This window comes from Malaya genurostris, chromosome 3, assembly GCF_030247185.1.
Source record: "Malaya genurostris strain Urasoe2022 chromosome 3, Malgen_1.1, whole genome shotgun sequence".
Taxonomy (NCBI): Eukaryota; Metazoa; Arthropoda; class Insecta; order Diptera; family Culicidae; genus Malaya; species Malaya genurostris.
In genome coordinates, this window is record NC_080572.1 from 203269839 (window position 1) to 203296681 (window position 26843).

The 26843-nt window shown below is 36.6% G+C and overlaps 1 protein-coding gene across 9 annotated transcripts in view; it reads right to left on the reverse strand.

Moving 5' to 3' along the window:
* Window positions 1-25974, reverse strand: part of LOC131439293 (potassium voltage-gated channel protein Shab) — a 347162-nt gene extending 321188 nt beyond the window's left edge. For 7 of the 9 annotated variants that reach the window (XM_058610141.1, XM_058610145.1, XM_058610142.1 and 4 more), the window contains exon 1: window positions 25438-25974. The gene's annotated coding sequence lies outside the window, so the exon portion shown is untranslated. Of the gene's footprint in view, window positions 1-24914; window positions 25406-25437 lie in introns of those variants that run through there. The other 2 variants (XM_058610139.1, XM_058610138.1) reach the window with 2 other exon arrangements.
* Window positions 25975-26843: the final 869 nt, after the last annotated feature.

The following is a 26843-nucleotide window of genomic DNA, read 5'->3' on the forward strand; positions in this document are numbered from 1 at the left end:
ATAGCGATCGCCATTCACTGTAACGTTGCGTCCAACAGCATCTTTGAAAAAATACGGTCCAATGATTCCACCAGCGTACAAACCACACCAAACAGTGCATTTTTCGGGATGCATGGGCAGTTCTTGAACGGCTTCTGGTTGCTCTTCACTCCAAATGCGGCAATTTTGCTTATTTACGTAGCCATTCAACCAGAAATGAGCCTCATCGCTGAACAAAATTTGTCGATAAAAAAGCGGATTTTCCGAATGGACCACCTAAGACGCAGCCGCGGTCAACATTTAAATGAAATTATCTTCAAAAAGTAAATGTCATGTACCAATCTAACGTTTAAAATAAAGAACCGATGAGATTTTGCAAATTTTATGCGTTTTATTGTTTAAAAAAGTTCTCAAGCTCTTAAAAAATCACCCTTCATTATTGAAATTGGTTCAAGCGTATGCAAAAGTGTATTGATCATCTAGGGAAATATTTTGAAAAACAATAAAACCATTTCCGATCAAATATTATACTGTTTTCATTTTTAAGCTAAATACATAAGTAACAACCCTCATATACCTATGATTGAATCGATTTCAACTAACTAAAATCAAATGAAAGGTGTTATCTTATTATGCAAAATAAATCTTCGAAAAACTGGTTAGCCAACTTTTTCAATTTGTGAAATTTTGACGAATCCCTCTGTAATACACATAAAATAATAAATAACATGAGATAAGCATCAAAACACTGTGTTAATAGCAACAGTTTTTTTTTATTTTTAAAGAATTTTATGTATATAAAAAACATGACTATTTTTGCTTCTGAATGGACTCAATCACATTTCAAATCAAAGACTGTTGAATTATTCGGTAACAAAAACAAACCCTATTTTAATAAATAATAAGGTGTAATAAGTAAGTGAAATAAAACCTTTCGCATAATTGCGAAAATATGTAAAATTGATGCAAGTTAATTTTCAGAATTTTTACAACTTTCTCCGGTATCGAAATAGCCACGTAAATTTTTGTGGCAATCAGCTAAAAAGACCAATATTTCGGTTTGATTAAAACGATTTATTTTCGTTAATTGAAATTTTTAACATTTTACATCCTATAATTCTGAAACCGGAAGTCGAATCTAAATAAAATTTCGTAGCAGTGAGGTCATAAGAATTTTTGTTGGAGCCGAAGTTTGTGTCTACAGTCGGGTGTACGTTTTTCATTGTTTGGCACATTTTACCCCGGTAATCCGAAACCGCAAGTCGGATCTGGATAAAATTCAAAAGCGGGTTATTTGACCATAAGTCCTTCCATTATAATCTTAGTATACGAAAATTGTTGCATCGATTTCCGACAAAACCGAGTGCACTTGTTTCATATTTTAGCACGTTTTACCTCGTTACTTTACAGTCGTACATTTGGACATAATTCAAAATAAAACTATGGGGCTATGAGACTTTTTAATGCGCTAAGCTTGCGATAATCAGTCCAGCGGGCTTTTAGAAAATCAAGTGCACTTTTTTATGAACATTCTACCCCCTTATTCCGGAGCCGGTACGTTACGAGGCTATGGGGCTTTTCACTTCAATATAAAATTATGAAAATAAGTCCAGCGGTCTCTGATAACGAGAAATTCGTGTGCATTTTTCTTCATATTACTCCATTACTCCGGAACCATAAATCTTTTGAAGCTACATTTATCTATTCAGCGCCGATGAGAAAACCGAGTCCTCTTAACATCATTGTTTGTCCATTTTATCCCGTTACTCATGAACCGGAAGTCGCAAAATTCATTTTTCAATTTCAATTTATTTACTATTGGTCGAACTCGGCGAAATGAATGATGACTGACGTCATTTTCATTTGACGTTTGACTCTATTTATCCCAAAATCGTTTTGTCGTCCATAACTTATTCTAGGGAATTTTGTTACTTCTTTCCCGTAGGACTGTTTTAAACGAGACTTAAGCGACCTTAAGGAATCAATTATTTTTCCTATTCATTTTGCTACATTATCTCAGAATATGACGAAAATATTGTTTCAATTTTTGGTAATAAAACTAATGCCATAAATTTATTTCTGTTATTCGTAAATTTGAATGCTTTAAATAGGCTTCCTACCAGTTCTACCGCTGACAATTGCTGTATCACACTTTTTACAGACTATACGGTAGAATCCTATTCCGTGATTGTTGTAGAAGTACAAATGACGAAATTGGATTCGAACGATAAGCTTAATAGGCTGCTTCGCTCATTATCCGCTGTTTTGAACAATTTACTAGAGGAATTGCTGTACATTGATTCTAGGACGTCGAAATCAGTAAGCGGTTTGGGAAGCTTCGATGATAACGCTGGGTATTTAGGGTCATTAGCCTTGAAGTGTGAAGCACACCTTTTCTATTTTCGCTCGAATATCTTGTATATCTGGATCTGAAAACGCGTTCACTTTCTTCTGATACAGACTGTATAATAGATTTATGTTGATTAGCTATTATGACTCGTCGGTCAAAAAGTCCCCGGTCGTACAAATAAAACAACACTTTTTCAAAATTTCAACTTTATGTTTAATGTATTTCCATCGAAGAGCAATAAGATTGTTCCAACTTGTCTACACCACGATTTCTCCCTAGCTTAAAAAAATGTCTCAGTATTTTAAATGACACCATCATTCATTACAAATCTCTTTTACAAATCTAAGAACAAAAAATAGTAACAGGGAGCTAAATCTAGTGAATATGGTGGCAATTTTAATTTCTATTCTTTGAATTTAGCCATCGTACCAATAAGTTGTTCTTGATCAGCTGTGAGGATAAAAACGACACTCACTTCGCAAATATTTTTTTCATATTCATATGCTAATGCTGAATTGGAGAATACACTTCCTTTTGATATCTTCACAAAGTCAGCTATCTCCTGCAGTTTCACTTTTAGATTTTCCAAAACGATGGAAATTACTTTTGAGACGATTTTTGTGATAATAGCCTCATTTGGATAATCAGAGAGATTCATCGGTGTTTTAGTTCAGTATACCAGTCAATTATAGTTGGACGAAACCCGGATAATGCCATTTTTTTACTTGCACTGTATTATTCTCATGAAAAAACAGTGTTTTATCAACACACAAAATTCTTATTGTCCATTTGCTTCCAATCTGCAAAAGTGGAGTCATTGAGAGCGCAATAAAGACTGTCCCAGAAAGTATGGACGCAACCAAAAACAGCTGCCATTTCGCAACGGTTCAGAATCTGTCAATTTTTATGGCTGCATCTTGTTGTTTACACTCTTCTCTAACCACTTGTGCAGTTGTTTATTCGCTTTCGTTAGTTTGTTTCGAAATGCGTGGACTTTCAGCAGAACAACGTCGAAAAATTGTGTACAAATGGTGCAGGAGGATAAACCGAAAACGGGTCGAAAAACAGGTCCTGCTAAACCTCAGTTGGATAAACGTATACTGAAGGCGTTCGAGCAAAAGAAGGAGGTTTCAGTTCGGGATGTGGCCAAAAACGTAGGCACTTCGAAGTCAAATGTTAATCGTGCTAAAGAACGTTTGAATCTTCGAACCTATAAGAAGCACAAACAACCAAAACGTAGTCCGGAACAAGAAGCATCGATCAAGCCGAGGGTTCGAAAGCTGTACAATACGATTCTTGCTGGAAATTTGAACAGCATAATCATGGACGACGAAACCTACGTGAAACTCGATTACAAATCCTTGTCGGGATCACAATATTATACGGTGCGAGAAGGGCAAGTGTTAAACCAGTCCGAGACATCGAATGAAGTCGAAAAATTTGGTAAGAAAGCTATGGTCTGGCAAGCAATTTGTAGCTGCGGTAAGATTTCATCACCACTGCTTCAATGAACAGCGAAATATACATCAAGGAATGTTTACAAAAACGACTTCTAGCCATAATCCGAAGCCACAAGGACCCTGTTGTCTTCTGGCCAGATCTTGCTTCTTGCCACTACTCGAAATCAACGGTAGAATGGTATACTACCAAAAATGTCACTTTCGTCCCAAGAGACATGAAACCACCAAATTGCCCACAACTTCGACCAATTGAGGAATTTTGGGCATTAACGAAGGCACATCTTAGGAAACATGTCTCGGCAGCCGAAACCATTCAACAGTTCGAAAATGATTGGGAAGAAGTGTCAAAACTTGTCGCCAAGAAGTCTGTACGGAATTTAATGAGGAACGTTCGCAAGAAGGTGCGCCAGCTAGTCTACAATGGCTAAGTAGTAAATGTTGAGAATAATATTCTGTTGTTGTAGTCTAATATTATCAGTATATCGAATAAAATTTGAATATCTAACACTTGTGAATTATTTACAGCGAAATCAAAGTGCGTCCATACTTTCTGGGACAGTCTTTGTATAGCACACTGATGAACCGAATGTCATGTAATTTTGACAGACATGTAAGACCGGGTATTGTTTACGGACGCGTTATCTGGGTTTTTATTACTTTGCAAATATAAGGCAAGGCTTTTCAGATATTGATATTGCTCATATAAATCTCAATTATTGCTAGGCTCTCGATTTTTTTTTATTCCTGTTATTTGATCTTTATGTTCGTAATTTCTCCAGTTGCGATAATAGTTCACGCAGCTAAGAGCTAAGTAAGAAGACAAACGCGGTTGTGTTGGTGGTTTAGACGATAGAACGCAGATGTCGTACGTTTGAACCCTCACCTGAAAGGAAATATCAAACCTATTTTCAATCAGGTTTTTTTTTGGCAGCGTTTCCCTCAAGTGTTTTTTTTTTCATTTCCAATCACTTGGCTATTATATCTTTGAAATACCGGTAGTAGTTTCACAATTTTCAGTGCTTTACTAAACCTTATGCCGGGTAGTTTCTTCATTGCATTAACTTAAACCTGATCCTGTCAGCCAAGAGAAAAATCAGCCTTTAAATCTCCTACGCCAATGCACGGCATCACATTGAACATAGGTATGTTAACAATTGTGCCAAAAGTATTTTGGCGCGCACCAATTTGACATTTCTCTCACCTAAATTTATGCACAAAATTCGATGCGGACTCGTCTGAGGAAACCATACTCGTAAAAAAGTATGTAGTTTATGATTTGTTTGTAAAATATGATAACTTGATATCTTTATAATATGATGTCCTCGCTAAAACTTATGACATCTTAGATGTCTGCTCTGAAAAGGTTGCCAGAATTATCCCAAGTCCGAGCGAGTGAAGCTGGTGTTACCAACGCTTTCAGGTAAACTGTATTGAACCAGTTAGAATAATACAGCTTACTATACAACTTGCATAAGGCATTGCAGAAACACATCGATCCCGCTAATTGAAAATTAACTTCTTGCACGAAACCCCTCTGGTCTTCTGAGTGGTAAGTACTTAATATTAAGCAATTTTCTGGTTGCGTGCTCTCTGTCAAGTTAGTTTTGAGAGAGATGTTTCGTGACTTTAAATTGATTCGTATAGAGAAATAGTTTCACAAATCGTATGAGAGAAAACCATTTGTAAATTTACCATAGTTAATAATACTTTGGAGCAGTTTCAGAATTCAACAGCAGAAAAAGTGACATCAGCATGAAGGTCCTATTTAGGCGAAACTTTGTATACATTTTCAATATGACAAATCATTCGTTTTGCGTTGATAGAGAGTTCGATTCGACTCAAAGCTGATTTAAAAAAAGGCGTATCAATACTTTTTGTGCATCTTCTTCAAATCATTGTAAATCGTAAACCGTTAATTCTACAAAAATTGTATTCATGAAAAGTTTTAGAAAATTTATTAGACACTCTAAAAGAATTTTGCACTGCATGTTTTTCAGTGTAAAAGTAACTGAAAAAACGTGATTAATCCACCTAGCAGTGAGATGATACCTTTTTTTATCAATCCGCATGTGTTTTTTTTTGCATGGATATTCTTAGGTGTTTTAGTTCTCATGACATTATTTTAATTATCGTCGTTTCAAACGGCAAATTGAGATTTTAATCACTCATTACTCTGTAATGCCGAAACTGCAAAACATATCGAATTTCAATCTTAACGTGTGACATTCGATTGAACATTCCATGAGATGTCGAAGTAAGTTCCACTTTAGAGTTTTTCGTCATTATTTATGGTACTTCCAGAGCCGGTATTCAGGAATTAGCATAGCCCAAAATGATTCGAATGGCCATAAATTATTACGCCAAACAATTTACATGAAATTTATGATGAGTCTGTAATTCCAGAATCGGATAAAATTCAAAAATTTTGTATGGGACCCTAAGTCCTGTAATATTTGTTTTTGATGTTCGATTTGGTCTTTTTTGAGAAAATGATTGAGCTTTGAGAATCGATTCGATACTGGAACCGGAATTCTAAAATCGGTGTAGCCGAAATCAGTTAAATTCACCTGAGGAGTGTGTAGACATCTTTGAGAAATTGTAGTGCGAATTAAAATTTGGGGGTACATTCCGAATCCAAAAACGAATACCGCTCAAACTGAAATACATTTATTCGGTAATCGACTATCCAAATCTGCAAACCCGATAAACCTGATCAATTTATGTGAAATGAACATGTTTATACTAATCACCCTGCATTTTCTAAACCAGAAGTCGGATCTGACTAAAAAGTAAGAGGTTTTATAGGATTTTAAGACCTCTCATTTGAATCATAGATGATTCTTAGATTGCATTTGGATCTTAGATCGGTTCAGCCATCTACGAGAAAAATTAATTGCATTATTTTAATTTCGTTTCACATATCATCCTGTGGTTCCGCAATCAGAAGTCGGATCCAAACGTAATTCAGGAACCTTGTATGGGAGTATACGACTTTTCATATGAATCTGAGTTTGTAGAAAACGGTTTAACCATCTCCGAGAAAATTGAGTGAAATTATTTGTCACACACGCATTTGCTGATCTCGACGAACTGAGTCGTATGGTATATGGAAGTCATGTTCTTCCAGCATTTATTGCTGTAAATAGTTTAAATCAATATAATTATGGAATTACTTTCAACTCGAAAATGCTGCCATCATCTGGTTTACATATGCCATATTCGAAAGATTATGTTGCCAAAAATGAACCGTGCTAAAATTGGTCCGAGGCAAATTGTCATAAAAAGGAAGCTGTACACAGTATTTTTGGTACTTAGAAACAATTATATGTAACAGTATAAAAAATCGTGTTTCATGTTGCTCCCAAGCATTGCTTTTTCATACAGCGCTCAAAATTTCTTCTACTGGAATAAGGCTTACACAAAAATATCGATATCTCCGTTAAAAATGGACGGATTTTAACAATCTATGGCTTGTTGGATAGGTATTACCGAGCGAAATCTAAGTCTGGAAACATATTCTGTTTTCAAGGTCAAATGTGACAGATACTGTCAAAAAACTGAAAATTTTGACATAAAACTTCGTATAACTCAAAAAGTAAACATCCGATCTCAAAACCATTCAATAGCGTTCTGGGTGATGGGGAGACCTTTCATTTGCGACTAGTTTGATCGAAATCGGTCCAGCCATCTCTGAGATCTCGACCTCTTAGTTGACAACACACATACAGACACACACACACACACACACACACACACACACACACACACACACACACACACACACACACACACACACACACACAGACATTTGCTCAGTTCGTCGAGCTGAATCGATTGGTATATGACATTTGGCCCTCCGGGCCTCGGAAAATTTTTCGAAAGTTTGAGCGAATTGTATACCTATTTTTTATATATATAAAAAAAGGTAATATTTTTTATATATATAAAAAAAGGTAAAACACAAAGGATGTAGCCGGGTGTTCATATAAAAACTGCCCCCAAACAGAATAAAAAAGGATATACGCTGTTTGAAAGGGTTTATATTGGAGATAATTTTCCCAAAATTTTAACCCTTTAACTGCCATATTGGTGGAGTTAGGGTGGTTTCTCTGATTTTCATTTTATTTAAATTTTTCAAAAACCTCTTTAGCAAAAAAATTAAAAAAAAACAGGAATATTTTAGGAATTATGGGAAACCTATCTGATTTTTTTCAGATTTTTTTTTAATCGCACTTACAATTTTGGTTCCACTCTAGATTTTACATAAAAAATAAATCATTTATGAGTACATTACGCTGTATTTTTTTCAGATTTTTAAAAAATGTGGACGGGTATGATATCAGACTTTAAAAAAATAAATCATTCGGAAAAGCATGCGTCTAAATCAAATTGTCATCATCCGATGGAGACGCATGGTATTTAGTTCTAAAATCATATATTACATGCCCTTAGAACTAAATACCATGCGTTTCCATCTACAACTTGAGAATTTTCATCGGTGAGAGAAACATGAATCAGAACTAATGAATTGACAAATATTTAGGTTTCAATGTACGGTTTAAAGTTTTTATTTATGAACTGATAAGTCATTTTACATTTATTGTATTTAAATCAAATTATAACTATATTTAGTTGAAATTCTAAAGAACATACAAATTATAGTTCTTTTGAAGAAAAAAGTATTCTTAGACACCAAGCGCAAAATCAAGGAAAATTAGAAACCAAGCGAATTTAAAAAAAAACTATCAGTTTTAAGGTGAAATGTTTGTCTACGTTCTGTATCGCATGGTATGAATAGCCAAGTTGTCTGAAACTGCTCAACAAGACAGCTAAAGTCAAACGACTTAAGCTCATAAAGACGGATTCATCAAACTGGGATCGGACTGACAGTAGATCCGAAACATATGAGAGGGAAAGAAATTAAAATATAACACCTTCCCACTCGAAAATTGGTGTATTCATTCATTTATGACCGCGGATAAGGATACAAGAAAAGTAATACGTCACCATAAGAAATTAATCAACGGCGTATAAACCAAGGTTTCAAACAGATGCTTGGAGATCCACCTATCATACGTACAGCTGAAATTGGACAGCTATGATCGGCGGGACATATCATCAGGATAACAGACGGCAAACATTTGAAAATGGTTCTTGAATGTGATTCGGAAGGCTCAAGAAAAAGAGAAGCATAGCGAGAAAGGTGGATCAATCAAATGGAGGTAAAGAGTGAACATAGTCTGAGCTGTATGGAGACGACTTCTAGATACATAATAAAAGGACTTGAGCTGATTGATACGTGAGAAAAGTACTCCACGAAACACCTGAAAAAGACCACTAAGTGCAAGTGAATTCGATTAACTATATTTGCGAAAGCGTGAAAACACATGGTATTTAGTTCTAATCGCATGTGATATATGATTTTAGAACTAAACACCATGCGTCTCCATCGGATGATGACAATTTGATGGAGACGCATGCTTTTCCGAATGATTTTTTTTTAAAGTCTGATATCATACCTGTCCACATTTTTTAAAAATCTGAAAAAACAGCGTAATGTACTCATAAATGATTTATTTTTTATGTAAAATCTAGAGTGGTACCAAAATTGTAAGTGCTATTAAAAAAATCGAAAATTTTGAACATTTTTTTTCACAAGAAATATATTTTGAAAAATTCTGAAAAAAAATCAGAAAGGTTTCCCATAATCCCTAAATATTCCTGATTTTTTTCAATTTTTTTTTGCTAAAAAGGTTTTTGAAAAATTAAATAAAATAAAAATCAGAAGAACCACCCTAACTCCATCAATATGGCCGTTAAAGGGTTAAAATTTTTGGAAAATTATCTCCAATATAAACCCTTCAAACAGCGTATATCAATTTTTGTTCCGTTTGGGGGCAGTTTTTATATGGAAACCCGGCTACACCCTTTAAAAACCAAATGCACGCTACGGCCTTGTTATTATAGCAAAAATTCAGCTGTAATTCAATTAGTGCCTTTTTCAAAATAAAGAATATAATAAATAATAAAGAAGTGCTACCTTTTTTCTAGCCGTTCTCGATTTATATCTGCATGTGTAATTTAGAGAGGTTAGATTTTTGTAAAATTGTGCCCTTATTCTTTTACTCGGTGTATCTCGAAAACTGTTGATTGGGCAAAAATGGTGTCTAAGAAGAAATTATGGACACTTAAGTGGGCACTCTCGAAAAATATACGCCAACAAAACTATTTCTCAAGAATAGGAAACCTTACAGAAAAAAAACAATATTCAAAAACGCGTCTCTATTTTTTTCAGTACACTGGACCCTCAATTTACGCGCAATGTTCGGGGTGCGTAAATTAAATTTGGCGCAAATTAAGTAAACCATCGCGTTATTTCGAATTTTTCGCGTGAAAAAGGTTTTTTTTTCAATTTCATTTGGTTTTAGTGTGAATAACACAAAAAAACTACGTCCATACTCAAATGCATCTAGGACCATCTGAGTATATTTTGAGACTACGGAAATCCGCAAAAGATATTCCAAAATCCACGAGTTACTTGGAATAAAGTTCTTAGAGACCACACTGTGCCACAACACGAACTACAACGGTAGTATCTATTTTTGTTTGCTGTTCATATTTTTAGATCTACACATTGCTTACTTGTCTATTTATAGCTGTCCCAGATATGATCTCAGTAGTCCAAGAACTTCAGTGAAAACAGGTCTTAAGATCTTCACGAGCAATCAGCAACTTATGTATAATTTTTCAATACTGGTCATAGTCGTGAAGCTACCTAGTGCCTACTTGTCAATTGTGATTTGATCCAGTAACATTCATAGTCATCCAAGAACTTCAGTGAAAACAGATCTTAAGATCTACACACACATATTAAATAGTTTTCCAATGCTGCTCATAGCCATGGAGCTACATATTGCTTACTTGTCTATTCTGATCTGTTTCAGGAATATTTTCAGTCATTCAAACACTTTAGTGAATCGCGAGTATGGAGTGTGAAGATTAAGTTTTTCAGGCACTTTGTTATTTTGGTAGATCTTACGGTCTGAACTGCAGATAGGTTTTGGATGGTGTAGTTCATTTACAATAGGCTTATTAATTGCATGTGGTATCACGATTATGGGCCGAGGAAAAAAAGTTCATTTATGCAGTTCGTTGTGCTGGTAGATCTTAAGGCCTGAACTCCAGGTAGGTTTTGTGATGACCTAGAATAGTTACAATAAGCAAATGATTTGCATGTAGTATCACGAACATTAACCGTGTAGAAGGATCATGATAGTTCTCTTGGTTACGCTGGTAAATCTTAAGGCTATACTCCAAGTAGTTTTTGGATGAACAAGCACTACCTCATAACTCATCACAATGATCCAACTAATTGAATGTGATGCCACGAACATGAAACACAAAAAAATAAACTCACTAATGTCGTCGGTTTCGTTGATAGACATCAAGGCCTATATTCCAAAGAGGTTTTGGATGGACAAAAGCTTCCACACACATTACCACAGTATGTTAATTTGCTGAATATAGTACTACGAGAGCATACCGCACTCAAAAATTATGTAAAAGCCACCAGTCACGAGCTGATATAGTGATTTCCTTTCTTCCAAAGAATTCTTGGATACCTCCGATCTTCAATAGATTCTATGAAACCAAAACAATTCCGTAGTGTACATTTTATATTATCCAATTCACTGAAGCATGTTGAATTGTTTTGTACACGTACAAATAAAAATTTCCTCCATCATGCAAAAACTTGTTTCACGCGTAAATTAAATGAAAAATTACGTTATTTCAAATAAAACGCGTGAAAAACGATGCGTAAATTAAGTTCGCGTAAATTGAGGTTTAAGTGTATTTTTATTTTGCAATTGATATTAACTTAACATACTTGTTAAAAGGCGCAGTTTAAGAGGGCAATCTATGGAATGTTCGGAAAAAAGATGAATTTTCTTTATTTTATTGCATAGAAACAGGAAAAGTCTGATAAAATCCGTTTGGATCTATAGATGCTAGTTTGAAGATAAGGAAAAGAAAAGTGTTTTCCGAACAAACAGATTAATTTAAAAAACTTTCTAAGCCGAACTCCCTTTAGGGGGCGGTAGGTAGGTAATCTATAGTCACGTGAATGTTCCGGAAGCCACGGTTGAAGTGACTTATGAACCGAAATTCGATAAATTGTACGAAGATTACCGATTACCGATTTTCATGAAGATCAAATGAACAGCTGAAAGCAAAAATCGGATAAGTGCAACTTAGTTTAAAAAACCCGTTTAAGTATTTTTGAATGCAAAAATCGTATAAAAACATTGAGAGCAAAAACCGCACACGGATTTTGCAATACAAGAATCGTTTAAAAACATCTTTTCTACAAGAACCGGACAAAATAACTTTGAATGCAAAAACCGGACAAAAACTTAACCGGTTCTTCCATTCAAAAATATTTAAACGGGTTTTCCAAACTAAGTTGCACTTATCCGGTTTTTGCTTTCAGCCGTTCAAATAGAAGATGCAATTAAAATCACGATTTTCAATCCTGTTGATGTTAATTGACATTTGAACAAAATAAAATTAAAACTTTCATCATCTCCTGTTTTTTCAGCATTGAGTTCCGAAAGAAAATTATTTCATTGAAATCGTATGAAAAATTGTGCACTCAGTTCGAATTTTTTGCTACAGTTTTACTGTGGCAAATGTAAATATGATAATAACATAGACTAAAACGAGGTCAGTTTATTATTCTTTGCATAAAACAAACTTACCCTACTTTACAAGCAAAAGTAAGGGCACCGAATCCAATATAACTCTTACTAAAATCCTACTACCCCAGCGGCACCATTCGTTGTCTCTACGGTCCGGTAGCAAAAGGGCGGTAATTGTTCAAGCATGAAATTGCCATATCCTGCAATAGGCCAACTTACTTCTTCTGTATAATTATGCCGTTTCAAGTGTCGGGTTTCATTCTCGAAAAAGTCGTTCGTATACACGTACCGTAACAATACGTATGCCGTCACTAATCATCCATGGCCGTTCAGGGCTAAGCATTCGTGAGCTGGAGCAAAAGTTTGCTCGGATATGTAACAGAATTGTAAGACATCACGAAACACTTTGTTTGACACCTCAGTTTTTCCTATGGTACACAAACAAGATTACTGTGGGCCGGTGTTTGTATGGCGTATGGTGTCGAAGCAGATAGATTGGAACTGGCATATGGCCGCGAAACAGTACTCTGTCGGATATAAGGCTAAATAGCTCATAACGTTAACAGCAACTAATATGGGATAATCCCATGCGTTCAAGTTGTCCGTTTAGCACTTAGCGATACGGTATGTTTTAATCCTCATGGAAAGACAATTATATCCAGACATCTCACGGTTGCAATAGGTTACATTGGTTTAATGTTAGGGATAGTGCAGTAGCAGGTATAATCTTATCTAATACAAGTTTGATTAAATTTAAAATTTTCATATTTAATTTGAAAGTGCTGAGCGATTCCAGAAATGGGTGACAAGTGATTAGTCATTTATTTTGCATGAATAAAGGAGCCAAATTCGACTAAAAATTGATTTGAACTGGCCCCAGAGATCCGCGGACCACAGGTCTGGAATAGAATAGTGATAGCATTCGTCCATAGACTGTGTCCGGGAGTGCATACACGCCATTAAGAGAGAATATTAGAATTTTAAATTGATCAAAATGAAATTATACGAAGAATACATCAATAACATCTAAGCTTTTTCACTAGAATACCACCAGAGTTAGAATATATATATGCAATTATATAAAAAAAAACATCTATTTTTAAAAGACTCTAACTTTTTTGTCCATTATTGCTCCATTTTGACATAGAGTGCAACAACTATTTCAATTATTTGCTGAAACATATTTGAAAAAAATATGAAGGTAGTTTTTTTACTTATCGATTTCCAGGGGAGCACTTTATGTAAAGGTTGAAAAATTGGTACGGTTTCTTTATTTACATGATAAAAGTACACACGACGGACTTATGTGAATAAACTTTCAATTTGACGTTGTTTTCATATAAACATATTCCAAACTATTTCAACATGAAGTGCATGAGCAAATTCACTAAAATGCTAGTTTACTTACTTTTACACTCAGCTAAGATGCGTTTTTCCATTGATTGTTTGTATGTAACATGTGTTCCAATTGATTCTACATGTGTTCAACACATCTTTCTCAAGTAAAAATGTGTATGCGTATTTATACGAAAAACAACTTGATTTGAAAAATCGTGATTCTATTGATATCTATATGTAAAACAATGTAAAATTCAAATCTAATCTGACGTTATAAGCATTTCTTTTCATTTTGAAGTAAATATCTTATCAATGTACCATGAATGAACATCGAAATTCGTAGTTTTTATAGGGGAGAGTTTTCGGTTACCGATACCCTTTTCTTTTAAGCTTATAACTTCTGGCTAAGTGCACATTATGCGGACATATATACATCAATGGAAAGCTAATGTCCCTAGCTAACAACTGAATAAGAAACTAAGTTGATTCAATCGATTGAAAAAACTTTATTATCAGTTTAGTAAAGTGATAAATTTTGGTCACTTCAAAAAAGGTGTTCGGTTACCGGCACCCCCAGAAATTTCGCTAAAAATGGAAAAATATAAGTAAAGACTGCAATTATTCAAAGAAAAAACGGATTTTTTCAGTCTTCATTGTCTGATGGTGACTTCGCCTTGGCTCTCTTGGCCAATGATTTGTATGGTGGCGCCTTTGGTGTTTATTTGGCCGGTCTTCCACCGGTTTCGCGGGATTGACTGCGTTGCGGCGGTCGAATGTATTGGCTTCTTATCCACTAAACAACGTTCAATGGCATATTTTTTTCCTTGACTTGGACGATTTGTTTGAAGTCGTCATGACTAACAGAACCAGAGTACTTATATGACGGATGTATTGTAGCCGTCAAGTTGTCCACGTGTTGCATATCACCAAAAATGCGAGGTAATACAATAAGTTTAACTAGCAAAAACGAAAAGATGGCGGCAATTTACAAAAGTCTATAATATCTGACGAATGTCTGCAAACAATCGAAGTTTCAAAAGTCTGGTAAAAAGTCTTTAGACGAACGAAGGTTTACATGCTAACTAAGAAACTTAATAATTTACTGACAAATTTGCAGCCGTGACATCTCTGCCTATCATTGACAATTTCTGGCGATTTGTCAAAATAATGGGGTGCCGATAACCGAAATCGGTAGACATTTTGAAATTGACGAAAAAAAACTTTGGTTGCGAAAAATTTGATAGAATCCGGTATTAAATTACGAAATAGATCGATTTCACCTCATAAATATTCAATCCACTCACTTTTTCGAATTGATGCTTTTCAATTTATTATACCATAAAAAACTTTTGTGTTAATTTTCACGCAATTAAAATTTGTTTTGAGCACAGCAAAAAGTACAAGCGTCTGTTTGCTTTGGTATTCGGCACAAAATGAGTGGGTTCTACTATTGCACGCATATGACATTTGTCTAAATGACGCTATCTGCTTTCTGTCTAAAGTTACGGTGGGGTGCCGGCAAGTGAATACTGCCGACAACCGAACATCTTCCCCTACTTGTTTTGCAATCTCAATGGAATTCATACGAGTTTTACATGCTTCACATGCGGTCATAGTTTACATGTTTCGCACATAATGTCAACGTGTAAATTTTCATCAGAGTAGTATCTGTAGACATACGTTTGACAAGAAGAAAAACAACATTTAAAAATCAAAAACCTGTTTTAATTCACCTAATGATGTTCTGATGCCTTTCTTATATAACTCATGTTTTCATTAATTTTACTACGGGATTCTTCAAAACACTTTACTTTGAATATTGAATAAGAACAAAAAACTTTGCTTGGGCATACACTAGCATAACCTTTTCAATTTTTAACAGTTTTGATCCAAGTTAATAGGAATTGTACATTCTCTCTAAATGACGGTTTAAAATTTTACTCACATCTCACTCTGTTATTACGAGACCGAAAGTCAGATCCAAACAAAACTCAAAAGCAGTCTATTTTTATAGGTGTAGATCCTATCTTTTTGAGTCAAAGTTTGTGCAAACCGACTCAGCTGTCTCTGAGAAAATGAAGCGAGTTCCGTTTGTGAGTTTTTGACCACTATTTCCGGGACTTGCGAAACCGGGAGCTGGGAACCGGTATAGTTGAAATCGGTTTGTTTGGCCAGCAACTAACATAACCTACAGTTTTGAACCAAATTAAAAGAACACACACTACACTGTATTTCCGGAACCGGAAGCCAGATCTGGATGAAATTCTACATCAACTTATGAAAACATAATACTGTTCATTTTAATCTGAGTCTGGCCGTTTCAGAGAAAGTGGAGTAATTTGCGGTTAGGAACATACGAGCACTTTTCCTGCACTTCCGGAACCAGGAAAGATGGTCCAGTATACACCAAATCAACGTATTTGGTTATCAAATGATCATACCAAAATTATACTAAGAAGTGAACGGCTATTTCTACGTATTTGGCTTGATTTTTCCGTATCACATATAAAAACACGCTACCGAAGATGAAATTTTTATACTTGTCAGCCTGTAATTTCGGATAAAATTCAACAGGAACCTGCACACTTAATCTCGTTCGGTAATTCTTGCCTCTTTTGACGAGTTTTGAACAGTCGAACTACCGAATATTTCCATTCTACTGATATATCAGCACAAATGAACATTTGTTGACAGCAGTACCTCAAGGTACCGCAGTGATAAAACGTGAATTTTACCGAAAAAATCACCTACCGAGATTTGAACAGCTGAGGTCGGTAATCCAATTTAAGTGTGTGTGGGACCAAGAGCCTGAGAAAATCGAGTCTATATTTTTGTTACATACACACTTACATACATTTGACGTACTCGACGAACTGAGTGGAATGGTATCTGACAATCGGTCCTCCGGGCCTCGGTACAAAAGTCGGTTTTCACAGTGATTGCATAGATTTTCTTTATGAGAAAGGCAAGTGGCAAAATGTGCGGACATATTGAGTATCGTCAGATGCTAGTTCAAGAATGTCGTTCACACGATATCGTCCCAAGTTGTATTCAGATTCATCCAAGCGATATATTAAAATAAACAATGTCTCAAGTGCGTAAATCTCATCTGTAGCTGGCGAAGACAAAAGTAAATCGGAAATCGAATGGTGCTGGATGTCAGGTAGCAGTAGCATCACATCCAACAATCAGCAACCAACAAGAACATCTAGAGCAACGAGGATCTACACGGCAGTGCAACGGAGATAGACAACAATTTCAAGGTAGAAGTTTTTTCTTTTCCTTTTGATTGAGTACTGTGTAGTGTTGGTTTCATTTTTTATTTTAAAGTTTGATTAAAAATTTTAATGTGATGGATGAATCCATGGACGTAAATCCTAACATGAATCCTATACCCCCACGAACGAAAAAATATCAGGAGAGCTCTTCTGGGCCTTGGATAGTCTTTTTTAGACGTATATCAAAGCCATTAAACATTTACCAAATTTCTAAAGGTTTGACATCACGATACTCTTCAATCAAAGAGATCATAAAAGTAAATAACGATAAAATTCGTGTTGTGGTAAATAATTTGAAACACGCGAATGATATTGTCTCTTCGGAACATTTCATTAAAGAGTATAAAGTTTACATACCCTCCAAAGATGTCGAAATTGACGGTGTTGTTACCGAAGCGAGTCTTTCGGTAGATGATTTACTCAAGCATGGTGTTGGTCGTTTCAAGAACTCTATGCTTGAGGGTGTGAAAATACTGGAGTGCAAACAACTGTACTCAGTAGTTTATGAAGAGGGAAAAAAAGTTTATCGCCCATCAGACTCGTTTCGAGTGACATTTGCCGGATCTGCGTTGCCGTCCCATGTCTATGTCGATAAAATTCGCCTCCCTGTTCGGCTTTTTGTTCCAAATGTAATGAATTGTACGAACTGCAAAAAAATCGGACACACAGCTACTTACTGTAGCAATAAACCAAAATGTATTAAGTGTGAAGGACCTCATAAAGATAATGATTGCAACAAGGAAATTGAAAAATGTATTTATTGTGGGGAAAGTCCTCATGAGGATATTTCAGTATGCACTGCATTTAAAGTGCACAAAGACAAAATTAAGCTTTCTTTAAAAGCACGGTCTAAGCGCACATATGCAGAAATGCTTAAAACGGTCATTGATGTCCCCCCTTTGGAAACCGAAAACGGGTTTTCAAATCTAGAGGAAACAGAGGACTCTGACTCTGACGAAAATAGTGAAGGTAATTCGTTTATCACTACCCAAGGGTCAGTTAAGAGAAAGAAGTCTTCTTCCAAATTACCAAAGAAGACACCTAAAGTTTCATCTTCAAAAAAAGATCCCCGTGTTAAACAAAAAAAGTCAAAACCAAAGACTGTGCCTCCTGGTTTGTCAAATTCACAAACCAATCCAGGATCTAGCACAGAAAAAGGTAATAATCCTGTGGGCTCCATTTCACAGCCACCAACAGGATTACTGAAGTTTTCGGAAATTGTTGAATGGATTTTCTCAGCATTCAATATATCTGAACCCTTAAAGACCCTCATAATGGCATTCCTTCCAATAGCTAGAAATTTTTTGAAGCAGTTATCAGCTCAATGGCCAATTGTCTCAGGTTTTGTATCTTTTGATGGATAATTTATCACCCGCCGCAAATGATACAATCACTGTCCTGCAGTGGAATTGTCGAAGCATCATGCCAAAACTTGATTCATTTAAAATGTTATTGCATAGTCAAAAATGTGATGTATTTGCTTTATGCGAAACATGGCTTACTTCAAACATAGCTTTAAATTTTAATGATTTTAACATTATACGTCTCGATAGAGACTCTCCGTATGGTGGAGTGCTTTTGGGAATTAAGAAATGCTGTTCCTTTTATAGATTAAACATCCCTTCAACTTCTAGTATAGAAGTTGTTGCTTGCCAAATAAACATTAAAGGCAAAGATATTTGCATAGCTTCGGTTTATATTCCTCCAAAAGCACAAGTTGGACAGCGACAGCTTAATGAAATGGTTGAAGCCCTTCCTGCTCCACGATTGATTCTGGGGGATTTAAATTCGCACGGAATGATGTGGGGTTCCGTTTACAATGATAGCAGATCATCTTTAATACAAAACATTTGTGACAATTTTAGCATGACGGTATTAAATATGGGTAGCATGACACGGATCCCAAGACCTCCTGCACGCCCAAGTGCATTAGATCTATCTCTTTGCTCAACATCAATTCGACTAGATTGCACCTGGAAAATATTGCCTGATTTACACGGTAGCGATCATTTACCAATCATCATCTCAATTAGCTGTAACAAATGTATTGCTAATTCAGCTAGTATTCCATATGATTTGACAAAAAATATCGACTGGATTAAATACCAAAGTAGAATCTCTAGTATTTTGAATTCAATGGAAGAGCTCCCTCCACTTGAAGAATATGACTTCCTCATTTGTTCGATTCAGGAGGCAGCAGAACAATCCCAAACTAAACGCTTTCCTGGGCCAACGACTAACAGAAGGCCTCCCAACCCCTGGTGGGACAAAGAGTGCTCAGAGGCTAAACTCGCAAAACAAAATGCTTGCAAGACGTTTCTAAAACGGGGAGGAGGAACTCCTCAGAATTTTGAAAAACTTATGGTTTTAGAAACCAAGTACAAGAGCATACTTCGAGCCAAAAAATGTAGCTATTGGAGACATTTTGTCGAAGGTTTGTCAAGAGAAACCTCAATGAGCACTCTTTGGAATACGGCCAGACGAATGAGGAATCGTAACGTGGGCAATGAGAGTGATGAATACTCGAACCGATGGATATTTGACTTTGCTAGGAAAGTTTGCCCAGATTCTGTTCCTACGCAAAGCATTATACGGGAATCTCCTCCAAATAATGGTTTTATTAATAACCCATTTTCAATGATGGAATTTTCTATAGCACTCTTGTCTTGTAACAATAACGCCCCTGGGTTGGACAGAATTAAATTCAACTTGGTGAAGAATCTGCCCGACCTCGCAAAAAGACGTTTGTTGGAATTGTTCAACAAGTTTCTTGAGCAAAATATTGTTCCGCCTGACTGGAGACAAGTGAAAGTTATCGCCATTCAAAAGCCGGGGAAACCAGCTTCCAATCACAACTCATATAGACCCATTGCGATGTTGTCCTGCATCAGAAAATTGTTCGAAAAAATTATTCTACGACGTCTCGACACTTGGGTCGAGACGAACGGTTTGTTGTCAGATACTCAGTTTGGCTTTCGTAGAAATAAAGGGACGAATGATTGCCTTGCATTACTTTCGTCTGACATCCAAATTGCCTTCGCTCAAAAGCAACAAATGGCATCTGTATTTTTAGACATTAAAGGAGCATTTGATTCAGTTTCCATTGATGTTCTTTCAGACAAGCTCCACCAACATGGACTTCCAGCGGTTATAAATAATTATTTGCACAACCTTTTGTCAGAGAAGTGCATGTATTTTTCACATGGCGATTTGGCAACATTCAGAATTAGCTACATGGGTCTCCCGCAAGGCTCATGCCTCAGTCCGCTCCTCTATAATTTTTACGTGAATGACATTGACAGCTGTCTAGTAACCCCATGTACACTAAGGCAATTGGCAGATGATGGCGTGGTTTCAGTTACTGGGCCCAAAGCTATTGATCTGCATAAACCATTGCAAGATACCTTAGATAACTTGTCCGTTTGGGCTGTTCATCTTGGTATCGAATTCTCTGCGGAGAAAACAGAGTTAGTCGTCTTTTCAAGAAAGCATGATCCCGCGCAGCTTCAGCTCCATATGATGGGAAGAATGATCCAACAGGTTTTAACTTTTAAATACCTCGGGGTGTGGTTCGATTCCAAATGCACGTGGGGAGGACACATTAGGTTTCTGATAACAAAATGCCAACAAAGAGTAAATTTTCTTCGAACAATAACAGGATCTTGGTGGGGTGCTCATCCGGAAGATCTAATAAAATTGTATCAGACAACGATACTTTCAGTGATGGAATATGGATGCGTTTGCTTTCGTTCCGCTGCAAACTCTCATTTTATCAAACTTGAGCGAATTCAGTACCGTTGTTTGCGAATTGCCTTAGGCTGCATGCACTCGACACATACAATGAGTCTTGAAGTTCTGGCGGGAGTTCTTCCATTAAAAGATCGATTTTGGGAGCTTTCATCACGCCTGCTAATAAGATGTGAGGTGCTGAATCCCATGGTAATTAATAATTTCGAACGACTAGTCGAGCTTCGATCTCAAACAAAATTTATGACAGTATATTTTAACCATATGTCACAGGAAATCAACCCTTCAAGATATATTCCTATCCGTGTCAGCATCCTAAGTGCCCCTGACTCAACTTTATTTTTCGATACATCCATGCAGCGTGAAGTGCGTGGAATCCCGGATCATCTACGCTCGACGGAAATCCCAAAAATATTTTCAAGTAAGTTCAGGCATATTGACTCTGAGAAAATGTTTTACACGGACGGATCGCGAATTGAAGAAGCGACAGGGTTTGGTATGTTCAACAATAATGTTTCGGCCTCATTTAGGCTTCAAGAACCTGCATCTGTTTATATAGCAGAGCTAGCAGCAGTTCATTATAGTTTGAGTGTAATCGTCACATTATCTCCAAACCATCATTTCCTCTTCACAGATAGTCTGAGTGCAATTGAAGCCATTCGCTCAATCGCTGCTGGCAAAAATGAACCGTTTTTCTTGGGTAAAATAAAACAGTGTCTGAACGACATATTGAATAATAATTATCTAATCACTATAGTCTGGGTCCCGGCTCATTGCTCCATTCCAGGCAATGAAAGAGCCGATAATTTAGCCAAACGTGGTGCTATTGAGGGTGAAATTTATGAGCGACCGATTGCTTTCAACGAATTCTATAGTTCGTCTCGCCAAAGAACACTTGCCAGCTGGCAAGCATCTTGGGATAGAGATGATCTGGGTCGGTGGATGCACTCAATTATTCCGAAAATATCGACAAAGGCATGGTTCAGGGGACTGGATGTGAGTAGGGATTTCATTCGTGTGATGTCCAGACTCATGTCCAATCACTACACGTTAGATGCACATCTCCTTCGAATTGGGCTCTCCGAGACTAATCATTGTGCTTGCGGAGAAGGTTATCGGGATATTGATCATGTCGTTTGGACATGCGTGGAGTATCGTGATGTCAGATCTCAACTAATAAATTCTTTGCGTACCCAAGGTAAACTATCCAATATCCCAGTTCGAGACATTCTTGCTTGTCGTGACCTTTCATACATGAAACTTATTTATCATTTCATAAAGAAAATTGGAGTTTCAATTTAATAAAGGCCCCTTTTAAGACTTAGTTCTGATCCCAGCTGCGTCCATGAGTTCAACCAATAGCTAAATTAGAATAAAAATTATGTAATGATACAAACAAACTCGAAACAGTTTATGAAATTATCAACAAAATGTCTGAAAATAACAGCTTATTTTATAATTTATAGAAGTTAATCGTTTGGTTCAAATAATATTTCCGAGTAGATTTCATAATTAATGACGAGTTACCTAAGATGATATTTAAGCTATAAGAGAATATGTTTTAATAAATTCAAAACGTTGTGACTATGTTAGAATTAAATTAGGATAAGAATATTATGTAAAAGTGATGCTACGGCGAAGAAAAACTTATGTAAACTGCCTTAAGAAATAAACGTATTTATGGAAAAAAAAAAATAAATCTCATCTGCGGTACTATAAGAATGTTTAATATTTACACACACACATAAAAACACAGAAAAAAATGAACTTTCAGATGATATAATTCTACAAACGATACAATTCATAACTACTCAACTTTCTAAATGATGCAATACTCCACTCTTACAGAATTTTACAAGCTCGGAGTAACTGTGAATAACAAAATTTTTTTTTCCTCAACCATCGCTGATAAATGCGAATTCGTTCCATTTTAGTATTTGTGACCATTATTTCCGGTGTTTCTGGAATCGGAAGCCGGAGACTGATATGGCCGAAATGGATACATCAACTGACAAGCTATATCGATTGCAACTGATTTCAGCTCCCAGCAACTCATTTTTTCGTACACACTTAAATTGGATTACCGACCTCAGCTGTTCAAATCTCGGTAGGTGATTTTTTCGGTAAAATTCACGTTTTATCACTGCGGTACTGCTGTCAACAAATGTTCATTTGTGCTGATATATCAGTAGAATGGAAATATTCGGTAGTTCGGCTGTTCAAAACTCGTCAAAAGAGGCAAGAATTACCGAACGAGATTAAGTGTGTATGATACATCAATGCTCGTACAACTGCTTTCAAATGTTCAACACCCTTTATCCTGTATTTCCGATACCGGATGTCGAATCCAGATGAAATTCAGAAATTTTGTATAGGATCATAAGACCTTTCATTTGAATCTAAGTTGGTAAAAATCGGTCACGTCATCTCGGAGAAAAGTGAGTAATTAATTTGAAATTAGAATTCTTACACCAATCATACCGTAATTCCGAAACCGGATCTGATCAAGATTAAATTCAGGAATTTACTATGGAATCATAGCTGGACCTTTCATTTGAATCGATTTTGTGAAAATCGGTTCAACCATCTCTAAGAAAAGCTAGTACACATATTTTCATTTATTTTCGCATTTACCCCATAATTCTGGAACCGGAAGACAGATCCAAACATAATTCAGAAATTTTGTATGAGACCGCTAGACCTTTTATTTGAATCTAAGTTTTTGATAATAAGCCAGCCATCTTCAAGAAAAGTTAGTGCAGAACAAACGTTGCATACACACATACACATTCAGCCATAATTTTTATTGAATTTTACACTGTCCCTCCGTCTCCGTCAGATGGGTTCACCCAGATCTACCAAAAATTTTATTGTTTGTAGGAAACATTGAATACACTTCTACGATATTAGGCGCTCCAGGTCTCTGATTTTCATTACAAAGTTTGAGAGTTCTCTATACGTAATTTTAATTTATATACAAAACGTTAAACGTTGAACGTTTTGTTATTTTTAACATGTTCCATTTCTCTGCGTGCTTCACCACTCGAACTTGATCCCACGTGAAAATGACTAAATAGAATTAAGATTTGTATCCCTGCAGCCGAATGGCTAAAATTATGATATTCGACTGCTACACTTCATAAGTTTAGTGCATGGAATAAAACGTATTACGGCATGGCTTTTGAATATATTGAACAATGGAAACTACTATCGCCAGCAAGAGTGGGCCCTTCGGATTCAGATTCGACCACAGCGAGAGTATCAAACCCAGAGCGCATAGCTGACTAGACTCTCAACCGCGTATCCTCGAATGTACATCTCATCTTCGTGGCCCCAACAGTAGCAACAGCAAGTGAGTACAAAGGACACTCAGCCAAGTGGAAAAAAGGTGCTTACAATCAACCATTAGTTCTTGCTGTTTTTACCGCCTTTCTATCCTTCCTCCGATTGCGCGCCACTTCTAATGACTTCACAGTATACTCCTCTAGCTTTAACATGTTAAGCAGTGGTAGGTCCAATGTTAACCCACAGCAGGAGATTTTTTTTCTGTCTGTGCTTTCCGCCCACAGCTACAAGTGACATGAAGATTAATGAACGCAGCATCGGTATGGAGGCAATTTGATCCTTGTCAAACAGCAATGTCTTAAAGCATCGAAATGATGTGGGATTTTCACGTCTTTGTGCGATCGCAAACACTACCAACTGTGCAATAGAGTTTCTTTTTTGAAAATTATTTTTGTTTAATTCCCAGTCGTTTTCGAGTTATCTGCATCGGATGTACTGAAAATGTATTGTAGCTATCAAACAACCGAAATGTGAACTGATTGTGTTCGTTCTCTCACTGGCTGACTACGATACTCGCTCGCCAGTCCTGTACTCCACTCACAACACAGCAATCAGTTGGCGAGCAGATTTTCTCTCGTCTGTGCTCTCACCCAGTAAAGAAAATTGTACTACCATGAAAATTTCCGAAAATGAAGCTTCAATCCAAGAATAGTGAACATATATTTATCAATCGATATTTTCCACTTATGGGTGCATTTTACAGATTTTGGGAACTCACTTTACAGTATGAAACACTATCGGGGTATGTTTTAAATCGGTATCACTAGCAGCGAAGTCCGAAAATACCTGATGCCTGATTTCCACACTTGGTAGGTTAACACAATTGTACGGATTCCTTTTTTTCCGGATCGTTTTATTCTCCCACCGGAGCTACTAGTGGTCAATGTAATTCATCGCACATTAGCAGAATTTTGAACCTGACCGAACTACGGAGATAACGAGATTATTCATGCAACAATTTTGAGCTTCGCACCAATTTTCAGTTCTGTACCACACATTGTCCTTTTCGGGGAGCCGAATTGAATGAGAATTCCTTTGTGAAGTATGCATATTTCGGGCCTTCATTTCAATGAATTACCGAAATAGTAGCGTGACCAAATGTACGGAAAGAACAAATGTAAGCTGGCTTTTCAACATCATGACGATATGACTAGGCAAATTTTTCGAGCCTTTTGTCTAAATAGAAACACCATCTTTTCTCCACGTTACACACCCTCTTGAAAATCAAGATTTTCATTCACCTTTTTCTTCGCCTTGTTTGAATCCCCACAGCAGATTACATTTTCCGTTTGCGTACTTTTCGTCGATCCGGAAGAATCGTTCAAATCCCAACGGGGCTACAGGCTACAGAGAACACGAAAGCTAAGGAAAACCCAGAACTACCAACTTCAGAACGCCCCTTCACACATCTAGCCTACGACCGATGGGGCTCGCGTGGATACTCGTTTTTTACAACTTGCAACGATTGACCGATAAAACCACTTTCCTAGAAACTGTGCCAGCCCAATTCGTTCGTTCGTTTTTTTCTTATTTCAGGAGACTTCTTCAATGTCGTTGCATACACACACACGGGATCAACGGGCGGATTGCCTGCTACTAGACGGGTGCGACGTAGATATTAGTCCTTTTTCTGCTTCGTAATCGTCACCGAATAGTCAGTCACTATGTCACTAAAACAGGAACCATTTCCATTCCTGTACAAGTTTTCTGGGAGAACCGATTTTCCGCCTAGCTGTAGGAAGCAGCTTCTAGGTCGAAAACGTGCGCACAAATGAACGGCCGAATCTCGACTGAAGAGCTTCGAACGCTCGGGAAAATGAGTTTTCTTCAGTTTGCAGTGGCAACGCGTTAGTCGGTGGTTTTTCACGCTAAACAAGATTCGCTGAGAGAGAAATAGAGGTTGGATAAACTTTCTCCGCATTTCTCCGCCATTCTCCCGTGGCGTTGTCAGCATTGCTAGCCGTCAATCGAGCAACGAGAAACGGGAGAAGACCTGCTAAGCGTTGCAGGTGCTTAGATTAGCGCGTATCCCGATTATGTTTTTTTTTGGGGTTATGCTCTGTGTATCAGAGAAACACGTTGTCTCCTGTAAGTTTGCAGTGTGCGTATGCTTGTGAAATGGTATTCATCGGTTTTTGTTTCACATACCATTAGTATGGCTCGCGAGAGTATAATTGGAAGTATTCGATTGAGTTTAATAATTTTATGCAATCACATTCTGACTCAGATATCTCATTATACTGATGGATCTTAGAAAGATTAGGCTATTTCATAATTCTATTGCAGTATTTAGTGGCCAATCTTTGATTGTTTGACAATTTCGAATTTAATTTAACTTCTCCAGTTTTATTCAAATCAAAAACTACCCAAGCAACCAGAAGTTTCACAATTACTTAAAAAGTCCACTTTCTTGCTGCTTAAAAGTACACGCAGAACGTTTGAGAACTTGAAAGTACAGATCAAGTTCCGCGTGAACTTTCTAGTTGCTTGAGAAAACACGTGGCAATTTTTGACAGTTCGAAGTACAGAACAAGATCCGCGTGAACTTTCTCGCTGCATAGAAGCTGAACAATGTATTCTAGAAGCAGCTTAGAAGTTCGTTCCGCTGCGTCGCGCGAACTTTCAAGTGTGGATAATTACTTTAAAA